The sequence below is a fragment of the Panthera uncia genome, assembly GCF_023721935.1.
Source record: "Panthera uncia isolate 11264 chromosome A1 unlocalized genomic scaffold, Puncia_PCG_1.0 HiC_scaffold_17, whole genome shotgun sequence".
Taxonomy (NCBI): Eukaryota; Metazoa; Chordata; class Mammalia; order Carnivora; family Felidae; genus Panthera; species Panthera uncia.
The window spans coordinates 10555749-10568667 of record NW_026057577.1 but is presented as its reverse complement, the minus strand read 5'-3'; the positions used below and the strand labels follow the sequence as shown (position 1 = coordinate 10568667).

General features: G+C 44.8%; 1 long non-coding RNA gene across 1 annotated transcript; it reads right to left on the bottom strand.

Annotated features, from left to right (window-relative positions):
- Window positions 1-8746: 8746 nt before the first annotated feature.
- LOC125935400 (uncharacterized) lies at window positions 8747-10921 on the bottom strand. Its single transcript, XR_007461640.1, has 2 exons — window positions 10700-10921; window positions 8747-8890 (listed from the first exon to the last, which is right to left on the bottom strand). It is a non-coding gene; the product is annotated as an uncharacterized LOC125935400 (long non-coding RNA).
- Between the last annotated feature and the right edge of the window lie 1998 nt (window positions 10922-12919).

Genomic DNA, 12919 nt, shown 5'->3' with positions numbered 1-12919 from the left:
ACACATTCTGGATCTCTTCTTCTGATTTATATTCCAGTTTCCTAGTCTAATCTTTGGCTATATCTGCTGGACTGTTAGACTCTGCATTAAATTCTTAATTATGGGTCTTATATTTTTCAGTTGTAGAACTTCTGCTTGCTTCTTTTTCAAATCAAAGTCACCTTTTTGGCTTCCACATCCCAGCTGAAAGTTTCAAGCTTTTCCTTTTCTCTTTTAAGACAAGAAACATGGTTTTGGAGTCTGTGCCCAGTACTTTCACTCTCTGAAGTTAGGGTGTCTTTCCGGGTTTGTTTGAATGGTAATATTCCCAGATGCTGGTTTTCACTCATAGAGAACTTGCACTTGACATTGCATTTAAGCATATTTCTTTTTTTGGAGAAATAATCTGAGGCCTAGGATGAAAATATATACCACCACAGAGAACGTTCATTTGCTTCTGACCCTTTGGGACCACATGAACTGAGATCCCAGACTTGAGATTCTCAGAGTCACCCACATGAGAACAGTGTTACTTCCACATACTGGAGGTTCCCAAAGTCATCAGCACACTGGAATCACCGGGGGAGCTTCCAAATCTACTGATGCCTGTGTCCCACCCCCAGAGACTGGGACTTCATTGGTCTCTGGTGCAGCCTGCACTTTGGAATTTTTCAAAGCTCCCCTGAAGCTTTCCTGGGGAAGCTTTCCTGGGGATTCCTGGGTGGCTCAGTCGGTTAAGCATCCGACTTGGTCTCAGGTTATGATCTCCTGGTTCATGGGTTTGAGCCCCGCGTTGGGCTCTGTGCTGATGGTGCACAGAGATTGCTCGGGATTCTCTCTCTCCCAATCTCTCTCTGCCCCTTCCCTGCTTGTGCTCTCTCTCAAAAATAAACAAATAAACATTAAAAAAAATAATAAAATAAAAGCCCTCCTGAGATCCTACTATGCAGGCACATTTGGGAAGTCCTGCTCCAAGAGTAAAGCCCTTCAGGACCTCAACTTAATGTGTGTGTCTATCAGACTCTCCCCTTGGCTGTTCCTTTTATCTCTTTTGTCCAGTGAGGTTGCCAGATACCGCAGCTCCCTATTGCAGCCTTGTCTTCCTAAGCAGAGCAAAAACAGCTGTGAGACCTTGCTTCTCAGATTCTCCAAAATTTGGCCATAGTAATCCATCACTATCTTACCAGCTTTTTGATGCTTTGAAGAAGAATTGAAATATAAATATGTTATTCATATTTGTAAAATATAGTTTAATTATGTATTTCGGTCTAGTGTCTTAAAAATAATATATTTAATATTTATAAATGAAAATATGCTAATTATAAGATAATTTTAAAGATATATACATATGTAATATATTTAAATAATTAAAATTGTATCTGGATATATTGTTTCCCTACAACTGTTTTTTTTGTTTTGTTTTGTTTTTTGATTGTGTGTGTGTGTGTGTGTGTGTGTGCATGCACGCGGAAGTATCCATGCTGCTTCCACTCCCAGGAATGTTTTATTTTGTTACTTCCTTTTTTAAAAAAATCATTTATTTATTATTTTTGAGACACAGAAAGGGACAGAGCACGAGCAGGGGAGGAGCCCAGAAAGAGGGAGACACAGAATCAGAAGCAGGCTCTAGGCTCCAAGCTGTCAGCACAGAGCCCGACACGGGACTTGAACTCGTGAACTGCGAGATCATGACCTGAGCTGAAGTCAGATGCTTAGCCAACTGAGCCACTCAGACGCCCATCCCTACAACTGTTTTAGTTGACCTCAGCGGGAAGGTTGTTATAGCCTACAATCCAGAGAGCGGAAAGTTATCTACTTGCTTTTTATAAGGAACAAGGGGAGTATTTTACAGTTCTTACCCTCCTGAAAATGTCCATTTTATCCACTCCCTGAAATTACAATTTGGCCAGGATTTGAAATCTAAGCTAAAACTTAATTTTCCTTTAAATACTTGAAGCACCGCCTTATTGGTCTCTAACATTCATTGTAGCTGTGAATAATCCTATTTCTACCTCCTGTCTGTTTTCCTTGTAAATGGCTTTTTTTTTTTTTTTTTGCTCCTCGGGGGAACCATTAGGATCTTCTCTTTTCTCCCAGAACTCAGACATCTCACAACTTACGTACTTTGGTATGGGTTATTTCATCCATTTTCTTGGGCATAGAAGAGGTACTTGCAACCTGGAGATTTATTGTTTTCAGTGCTAGAAATTTTATTGCTGTGTTACTTCGGTATTTCCCACCTCTCTGTTTTCTCCCTTCTCTTTCTTAAGAAATCATCTTGCTTAGCTAGTGCCTCCTCTTATATTCATTCTCTACATTACTTTTCTTTCCTTTCCTAATTTTTAGTGCTATGTCTTTTTGTGCTAGTTCTTGGGAGATTTCCTCAGCTTCTTCCTCCAACCTTCCTATTGAATATTGGATTTTGATTAAGTTTTTATTTCCAGCAGAAAATTTGACTTCTTGTTCTTTGATTTTATCCTTTTATATCACCTCTATTTCTGGGTATAAGGATATAGTTTCTTCACTTATTTCCCTAGTGTTGTAAGGAAATCTTATATCCCCTTCCGTTTGTTTTCTCGAGATTTCTTCTTTTTTTTTCTTTATTCTTGCATTGGTCTTTCTCTTTCGTGCTGGAGGTTCTCATCAATAGTTTGGGAGGGTTGGCACTCTGATTCTAAGAGTGAGCCTCTAAAATAGTGTTTGGAGGGCCTGAGTGTGTGGACAGGATTTGTTGACCTCTGGGCTACATTTAGGGGTGATTGAACAGAGAGTTCATAAGAAGCATGAAAGCAAGAAAAGAAAGGAAAGAGAAAGAAAGAAAAAGGAAGGAAGGAAGGAAGGAAGGAAGAGGGAGGGAGGGAGGAAGAAAAGAGAAAAATGGAAGCTTCATCCTTAGGGCCATTTAGTTTGTACAGAGAGAGAGAGAGAGAGAGAGAGAATCTTCTGATTTTCTTTATGCACCTGTCAGCATATGGAGCGCAATTTGGGGAAAGGGAGCCATGCAGTTTAACCATTTCTTTTGCAGAATTCCGCTTGCCTCCCCTCTGCTGTCTCCATTTGCACAAGCCTGAGTCTCAGCCTTGCCCATTAAATTAAACAGAAAAGAACTCTTCAATCCATGGTCTGGGAGATTAGTAGCCTGACTGCCTGAGGTGGAGGAAGGATATGGCTACCCCATTGACAAGCTTCGAGCAACGCCGATTTTTAGCTCCGCACTTCAACCCAGCCTTTCACTGAACCTGCCGTCTCCAAAGCTGAGCATCTCAGGTTTTCCTTTGTGGTGATTTGGCTCACTTATTAGCGGTCATTCCCGTCCAGGTGACTTGGCTCATTACTTCCTTTGCATGCTACAATCAGTCACCTCTCCCCCATCCAGTTCCGTCTTCCAAAATTGCATCTCTTTACAGGTTTCTACCTTCTTTTGTGATCCTAGTTGCCTTACTCTCAACGTAGTGGAGTCTCCAGCAGGAGAGGAGACAATAATCTTCCTACTTCACACATATCCCAATCAACTCTAGATGGCCTGTCTATCAAAAACAATATTCTTAAGGTTTTACCAGGATTACTTTTGAAGGTCTAGGTTAAGAAGGGACAATTCTATGTTACTGTGTCTTCCTATTTGAGAACATGGTAAATCTCTCCATTTATTTTTATTTTGTTTATTTATTTTAATGTTTATTTATTTTTGAGAGAGTGCAAAGAGTGGAGGCGCAGAGAGACAGAGGGAGACAGACTACCCAAAGCGGGCTCTGTGCTGACAGCAGAGAGCTCTATGCGGGGCTCGAACTCACCAACTGTGAGATCATGACCTGAGCTAAAGTCGGACGCTTAACTGACTGAGCCACCCAGGCGCCCCCTCTCCATTTTATTTTGTTCATTATGACGTTCCGCAAGGTTGTACATTTTTCATGTTAGGTCTGTCACTACTAGTATTCCTCAGACGAAGGGCACAAGGGACACACATGAAAAGCAAATTCGTGAGCTTGCCGATTGACCTGAAAAATCAACCCCATTACATAACGCAAAAGGACAAAGAGAAAAAAATAGGAGGGAACAGCAAAGAGATGTCGAAGCAGATCCAGCAGTCCCAACAGCTTCTAGTAAGAGTTTCACAAAAAAGAGAACAGAGAGAGTAAAGGGGAGAGGTCAAAAGAAACGAAAGAATATGAGTTCCTACAGTTGCAGAATGAGAAGAACACACTAACACACATACCCTCTTTCACAACGTGGGCAACATTTCAGAAAGATAAAGAGGAAATTCTAAAGGATTCAAGAGAGCAACAATGAGCTACATCAATTTATACCCTGAGGGCTTTCTCCGTTTGTGGTAGACAGATTAGAATCACTGACTAGCGAGCCAGAGAATGAAATCTGCAAATGTTTGTCTCTTGGGAGCAAGCATCGTCTGTCACCAGGACTCAGAGGCTCTTGGAAGTTTTGCCAACATTGCATTCCTGCGTCTGTCACCGTATGTGCCACCATTGAGGGACCACTAGTTAACAGCAGATAGCACAGGGGCCATCTATCTTGCAGGCAATGGCGATGCCTCCAGACTCCCTGGTGCTTCATCAAACATACTCCATTTGGAGAAACGCCTCCTCCTCTCATCCTTCCAATGGCTCAGAATCCCCCCCAAACTCTTTGGAACAGAAGAGGGGCTTGGACACTTAGCAGTGAAATCTCCACCGCTTTGGAATGGAGAAAGAATATCCTTTTTAAAAAAAAATTTTTTTAATGTTTATTTATTTTTGAGACAGAGAGAGACAGAGTGTGAGTGGAAGAGGGGCAGAGAGAGAGGGAGACACAGATCTGAAGCAGGTTCCAGGCTCCTAGTTGTCAGCACAGAGCCCACACGGGGCTCGAACTCACGGACCATGAGATCATGACCTGAGCTGAAGTTGGACGTTCAACTGACTGAGCCACCCAGGCGCCCTGAGATTTTTTTTTTTAAGTTTATTTATTTATTTTTTTGAGAGAGAATGAGAGAGAGAGAGAGAGGGAGAGAGAGTCCCAGGCAGGCTCCGCACTATCAGCACAGGGTGTGATGCAGAGCTTGAACTCACCAGCCATGAGATCATGACTGGAGCTGAAGTCAGACACTTCAACAACTGGGCCACCAAGGTGCCCCTTTCTCTTGAGATCTTTAAGCACTCTGTCCAGATCTGTCTCTAATAAGATGTGGGGCAAATCGATGGTGTACCTGATAAGTAAATGTATATACCTGTATGTATCTACAGACACACACACACACACACACACACACACACACACAAAAAGAGGAAGGACCTCAAAATCACCTTATAAGGCAGGCTTTATCCCTCATGAGCAAATGGGTTATAAATGGCAGCCTGAGAGCTGTGGCTGGATAGTCTCGCTTGTCATTAGGGCTATGGAAAAGGGACATATGCATGCTGATTATGTGTACGAGATACCTAATCTGTTCTGGCACAAACTGTTGAAACCCTGTCCCTTTACCCACCCCCCACCCCTTCACTGCCTCTGAGTGACTGTCCAGCTGTGGGTTTGGGAATCTGCAAAGCATGAGCATCTGAGTCATTGCCTGAGATCCAGGACCAGCCTGAGAGCGTGAGTCTGTGTTCCAGCCCATTTGAGCCCATTCACTCAGTAAACTTGAACTTAGTGGCTGGTGCTAGGGAGACAAAGATAAACGTGGCTCTGACTTTAAGGGGCTCAAATTCCAGCTCCATCACCTACTGGGCAAGTAGGCTTGGGTAAGTCATTGAAGCTCCCGGATCCTTCCATTGCTCATCTTTAATTTTTTTTTTTAATGGTCATTTATTTTGAGAGAGAGAGAGAGAGAAAGGATGAGCAGGGAAGGGCAGAGAGAGAGAGAGGGAGAGAGAGAATCCCAAGCAGGCTGTGTGCTGTCAGTGCAGAGCCCCACGTGGGGCTCGAACTCCCAAACTGTGAAATCACAACCTGAGCTGAAACCAAAAGTTGGATGCTGAACAACAGACTGAGCCACTCAGCGCCCCTAATTGCTCATCTTCAAATACAATGCTAGCTTTGCCTACCTGCCTCATAGGGTTTTACTTTTTTGTTTTTTTATTTTTGTTTTTGTTTTTGTTTTGGATGGATATCATCAGGTAATACGCGTGAAAGTAGTTATGGGAAAACCTGTAGGACATCGTTATCATTTTCCTTACGACGTCTTTGTCCGAATCTGACTTTCTAAGTAAACCGTGAATTCAACTAATGCTTTCATTCCCCTCTAGCATGAGCTGTGTCCGCTTCTTCTTGGTGTGTGGCTGTTCTATCTCCCTTCCTTTTCATCCCTCATCACTTCTCCTCCATTGGATTCTGCAGGTGCACCTGAGTCACTTCTGCTCTGGTGACTAAAGTTCTCGGCCCTTCTCTCGAAGCACCTGGAAGCACTGGATGCAATGCCGCTGGCTGGGAGGACCCTCCCTGAGCTCTCCTGGGTGGTGACATCCACCATCTTTGAACTTCCCAAGGGGTGTCTCAGCTGCTGTCCTGGAACAGCTCTAGAAGAGGAAGGAGGCTGGTTTCCCATTGCTGGAATTCGAATTTCCAATCTTGGGTCTCCGGTCAGTACATACCACCTAACTTAAAAAAATTTTTTTAATGTTTATTTTTTAGAGAGAGAGGGAGAGAAACAGAGCACGAGCACAGTAGGGACAGAGAGAGAGACAGGGTCACAGAATTCGAAGCAGGCTCCAGGCTCTGAGCCATCAGCACAGAGCCCGATGTGGGGCTCAAACTCATGAGCTGTGAGATCATGACCTGAGCTGAAGTCAGATGCTTAAGAGATGGAGCCACCCAGGCGCCCCTACATACCACCTATTTTAAATCAAGTTAATGACAGTTAACACTTCATGTTCTAAGAACTTCACATATATTAACTTACTTAGTCTCCATAGCAACCCAGTACAATCCTGAGTCCTGGAGGAAAACATTGAGACTCCAATTAGCCAACAAACTTGCTCCAGGTCAAAAAGCTGATGAGTAGCAGAGCTGGGATTTGAGCTCAGGAAATCTGTCCCCAGAATCTAGGCTCCTAACCACATTGTTATCCTAGCTCTTTAAATGAGTTTTGCTTAAGTAGCTCAGAGTCCAGAAAATCTCCCAGCATTTTAAAACCTCTTGCTGGATTCTGGCATTCCTTGATTCTTTGAGGATTTAAATAAATCATTGATGATTTAAATGAATCTTTGAAAGTCATCTCTGAGGTTCCATCCCTAAAATCCCACCTCCTCTGGTCCCGACACTCCAGCCAGTTGAATACTAATGTCCTCAGTGCTTGACTAGAAGACTCGTGGCAGGTTGAGTCATATGAAATTGTCAATATTTGCCCAGTTTTGGGTCCTATACAAATGGCAGATTCAACTTCATGTTTACTGAGCCCCTACTTCGATGCCAGGTTTGATTCCAGACCCTTCCCTCATGTTATCTCATGTAATCATCATGACAATACTTCAAAGTGTTCTTAAGCCTAATTTTTCAAGTAAGAAAGCAGGCTCCGTCTAACTAGCAGATCATGCAGCAATTTTTTTTTTAATTTTTAAACTTTTTTTTTTAACATTTTATTTTATTGTTTGAGAGACAGAGACAGGGCATGAGCAGGGGAGGGGCAGAGAGAGAGAGGGAGACACAGAATCAGAAGCAGGCTCCAGGCTCTGAGCTGTCAGCACGGAGCCTGATACAGGGGCTCGAACCTGTGAACGCAAGACCCAGGCGCCCCCCATGACCTGAGTCAAAGTCGGACATTCACCCAGGTGCCCCATTAATTTTTTAAAGTTTATATTTGAGAGAGAGAACGAGAGAGGCAAAGACAGAGGGATTGAGGATCTGAAGCAGGCTCTGTGCTGTCAGCACAGAGCCCCACATGGGGCTTGAACTCAAGAGTCTCGAGATCATGGCCTGAGCTGAAGTTAAATGCTTAACCAACTGAGCCACCCAGGTGCCCCCATGCAGCAGTCTTTAAATGGTAGGTCCAGGGATTCTGTTCTCAGATGGGTTCACTGCATGGTGTCTATAGATTGAGCCCCGGGAGCCGGCTGCTGCTGGAAGACCCGGAGGCAAAAAACGAAGGGTCATGTTCACCTGGCAGATTCAAGTTATACAAGTTTTAAAGTGACATGAGTCAGAAGGGGAACATAATACAACCTCCGGAAGACAGGCAGATATGACTCAATCAGCAGCAGGTCAACTTTGGAAACCGGCATCACACCTGCTCGGTTTCTCTTCAATATTGTCACGGCCATTAGAGTTCACAGACCCGAGGGTGTTCTTGGGGTTGGAGGGTGATTTGCCTCATTGGAGAATCCTGTTGTGGGCAGAAGAGCAAGGAGAGGCCAGATGGAGGGCCTCGGGAAGAGCTGGAGACCGTTGGGACTCAGGTTAAGTCAAGCACATGTGGAAAACTGAGGGGTCGTTTGGGGAGGAGGCTGGATGGGAAGGTCTTTTGTGGTGCAACCAGAAAAGCATGAAAATGCGGGGCTCTCCAGATTCTCCGGTGCTGACTGAGCCATCTGGAGCTTGGGAATCCAGTCCAACCACCTGCAAACATTTCGGGATGACGCTAAGCTGGGAGTTGTGGAACCCGGGCTGGGAAAGGAGGAGGGAGTGTTAAACGGGTGCAAACACACTGAGATGTGTTCCACTTGGGTGGAATATTATTCGGGGATAGATGCAGAAATAGTTGAAGTGGTTCATAGGCTTTCATTTTAATTCTTTGGTTTTCCTCTGTGGGGAACTACTTTCATCTGGTTCTTTTCAATATGGATTGAGTCATATTCCCTTTATTTGCCACAAGTATTTTAAAGCAGTGAACAATTGCTGCCTCCCTCGTTCTCAGGGGGTTGATTGGGACACCCTTGCTGAGCCCCTGTCTCACCACGTGTAGGAGTTTGACATGAATTCCCAGCTACTGGAACAAAAACACCAAAAGAAAGTATGAGCGGATGTTGGCATCGATCGACAGATCTTTGTTTTAACTCTTTTTTGGAGGAACTTGCCCCGTGTTGGGAGTCCAAAGGCTTGAAGGCTGCCTTCTAAGGGCTTATCATCTCTTTAGGGGAAATGTAATATACACACAGAACATAAGACAATGTTTTGTAAATGCCAAATGTATGGTAAACAGGTAATGAAAATCATAGGATGCAAGGGGCTGGCATTTGCAATGGAGCTAATAAGGCAAATGTTCCTGGGGAAGTGATGTTGAAGCTGATTTTAAAGAATGAGTCTTCAGGGGTGAGCAGAAGCATTGCAGATAGAAGGAATGGTGCACACACGTGCATGTGCACACGCACGGGCACACACATGCACACACATATCCAGGGGTGGAGGAGCCTGTATTTGCCTAGAACCCAAGTAAACCAGTTTGAACAGAGTGGCAGTTTTGTTGGGAAATTAGCATGAAAGCCTCCTCCTTTTCTCTGTCTACACCTGGCCCTTGAACAATGTAGGGATTAAGGGCACCAAGTCCCCCCCGCCCCAGCATGCAGTTAAAAATTTATGTACAACTTTTGACTCCCCACTACTTAACTACTAATAGCCTACTGTTGCCTGGAAGCCTTACCAATAACGCAAACAGTCAATTAACACATTTTGTATGTCCTATGTATTCTATACTGTATTCCCACGATAAAGTAAGCTAGAGAAAAGAAAATGTTATTAAGAAAATCATAATGGCGGGGGTGCCTGGAGGTTCAGTCAGTTAAGTTTCTGACTTTGGCTCAGGTCATGATCTCACAGTTTGTGAGTTCAAACCCAGCATTGGGCTCTGTGCTGACAGCTCAGAGCCTGGAACCTGATTCCAGCAGGCTCTGCCCCTACCCTACTCATGCTCTGCATCTCTCTCAAAAATAAATAAAACATTAAAAAAAAAATTAACGAAAATCATAAGGAAGAGAAAATGAATTCACAGTACTGTGCTGCATTTACCTCTCCACCCCCCCAAAATCCAACAATAAGCGACTTAGCAGTTCAAACCCATGTTGTTCAAGGTCAACTGTATGTGCTCCCAAGTGATCTCATTTAGTCCTGCACATTTAAATACTATCTGTGTGCTGATGGTTCCTGGATTTATATAACTGAAGCACAGACCTTTCTTCTATATTCCAGACCCGCTCATCTAATGACCTTGTCAAGGTCTCCCCTTGATAATCCCACCAGAATTTCACACGGAACACACCCACAATGGACCTCCTGGTTTTCACTTTCCTGACTTGTCCCTGCCCTCCCACATCCCATGTCTTTCCCCTCTTGGCAAATGGCCTCATGATTCACCCAGGTGACAAAGCCAGAACCCTGGGATTCACGCTTGACTTCTTTCACTTACTCCGCTGACTCTCCTCCATCGATTATAGACATCAGCTTTCCCCACAAGAGTGTCTCAGCTCTGTTCATGTTTCTCTGACTCCGTACTGTCACCCATATACCCACGTTCAAGGCACCTACCTCTTCAGCCTGTCATTCTGTAATAGTCCCCTGATCTCAATGCTTCCAAGCTTAGATTCTTGTAACCCTGTCTCTACCTAGTGGCCAAAATAATCTTTTTGAAATGTTATCAAATGCCAGCAGATTGCCTCCCACTCCTTTGCTTAAAACCCTCTCATGGCTTCCTAGTGTACTTAGCTTCTTACCCAGCTCCTTGCCATGGTCTACATGGTCCTGCTTTGTGGAAACTTCCCCCTCCCCTCCACCACCACCCTATGCCTGTTCACTATCCATGCACCTTCTTCTGAAAGCTGCTTCTCCATTTTCCTTTGGGGAATTCTTCTCTCCCTGATTCTTACCGCAAGTGCTCTGGGCAGGCTGACTCCTCTCCACCCGCTGTGTCCGGGGGTCGGCATGCAACCCCAGCATGGACAGTCAGCATATTCTTTCCCTATGTCACAATGACTGGCTCAGGGATGAGTCCGTCTCCTGAGTTGATCCAGGAATACTGAAGCCCAGGTCTTTTGGAGGAATGGTGGGGAATGCTGGCTGCAAAGATGGTGAATACTTGGACCTCTGGGAACCCATCTAACTTATCATGTCAAGTGGGCAAGTCCCATTGACTCTGCTGAGCCAAGTCAGTCCCATGCCATGCCTCAACTTTTCAGCTGAGCCAACACATTCCCTGTTTAAGTTGGGTTTCTGGGCTAGCTTGTCCTGCAGGACCTACTCCTGTCTACACTTGAGCCTTCTCCCAAACCATTTTCCTTTCTACCCTCAGCCCTGGACCTGAGACACATTAAACCCTTTCTCACCTCAGTATCTTCGCCTTTGGTGTCCATGTTGCTTAGAATTCTCCTCCCAAGGTTTAAAAAAAAATTTTTTTTAATGTTTATTTATTTTTGAGAGAGAGAGAGGGTGACCAGGGAGGGACAGAGAGAAAGGGAGACAGAGGATCTGAAGCAGACTCTGTGCTGTGAGTGCAGAGCCCAACGTGGGGCTTGAACTCATGACCATGACATCATGACCTGAGCCGAAATCAGGAGTCACCCTCTTAACCAACTGAACCACCCAGGCGCCCCTTCCCGAGGTTTTCAAGAGGCTAGCACATTCTCATTTCTTAGATCCAAACTCCAGTAACCTTAAAGAACCCTTCCAAAACTACCGGAGTGAAAGAGGCTTCTGCAGTTAGTTCCCTTTATCAGGTGACCTGCTTTCAGTGATCACATATTTCACATGTTTACCTCCTTACATACTTGTTTATTATCTGGCTCCCTCCGTTAAAATATTAGCTTTATATCGGAAAGATTTGTGTGTCTTGTTCAGCTCTGTATACACTGTAGGTGCTTAGTAAGTGTTTGTTCAATGTGTGAGTGGGTAAATGCAAGCGTACGTGACTCTGCATACATTCATCTTGACGGGAGGGAAGGAAGGGATAGGAAATATTTACCATAAAGGACAAGAGGCACAGCTGGAAAGTACAATCTTCCTTCTTTTATTTTAACCCTTTATTTTTATTTATTAAAAAAATATTTTTAATATTCATTCGTTTTTGAGACAGAGAGAGAGAGAGAGAGACAGAGAGAGAGAGAGAGAGAACAGGGGAGGAGCAGAGAGAGAGGGAGACACAGATTCTGAAGCAGGCTCCAGCCTCTGAGCTGTCAGCACAGAGTCCAACGCGGGGCTCAAACTCACAAATTGTGAGATCATGACCTGGGCCGAAGTTGGAGGCTGAACCGACTGAACCACCCAGGCACCCCAACTGTTTGTTTATTTTTGAGACAGAGAGAGAGAGAGAGAGAGAGAGAGAGAGAGAGGAAGGGGCAGAGAGAGAGAGAGGGAAGGAGAAACTGAAGCAGTTTCTGTGCTGACAGCACAGAGCCCGATGCGGGTCTTGAACTCATGAACTGTGAGATCATGACCTGAGCCGAAGCTAGACACTCAACCGACTGAGCCACCAGGCACCCCAATCTTTCTTTTCCTTGTAGGCTTTATTTACCCGGAAACCGTGGAGCAGAGTGTTCTACAAAGGAGGCCATCACAGCTGGATGTGTTCCACACAAGCTTCTGTCCTGTGAGTCAGGGCTGCAGACGGGTGAACCAGGTGGTGTTGGATGCGGGTGCCAGACAAGGGCACAGCATTTCCTTACCTGCACATCTCCTTCAGGAGCCCCATCAGGCTGCGGGCTGGTCTTGGCCAGAGTTGTTGTGCCAGGTTGAGGTAGCAGGTGAGTGTTACATCTTCCTCTTTGTAATGGGGACCACCCCTTTATTTGGAAAGGTCATGGAGGGAGGTGGGCAGTCAAGGGTGAAAGGTCCTGCTTCCCTGACCTTGCTGGCAAGGATTTTGAATGCACCACTGGTGATAACGTGGTGGCAACAACAACAACAGACGTGGGTCTAGTGCTTGCTTTGTGCTGGCAGAGCTCTAAGTGTTTCATGTGTATTAGCATGTTTAGTTCCTGCAGCCACTGAGGTCGATTACAGATGGCCACAATTTCTTAGATACTTTTCCCAT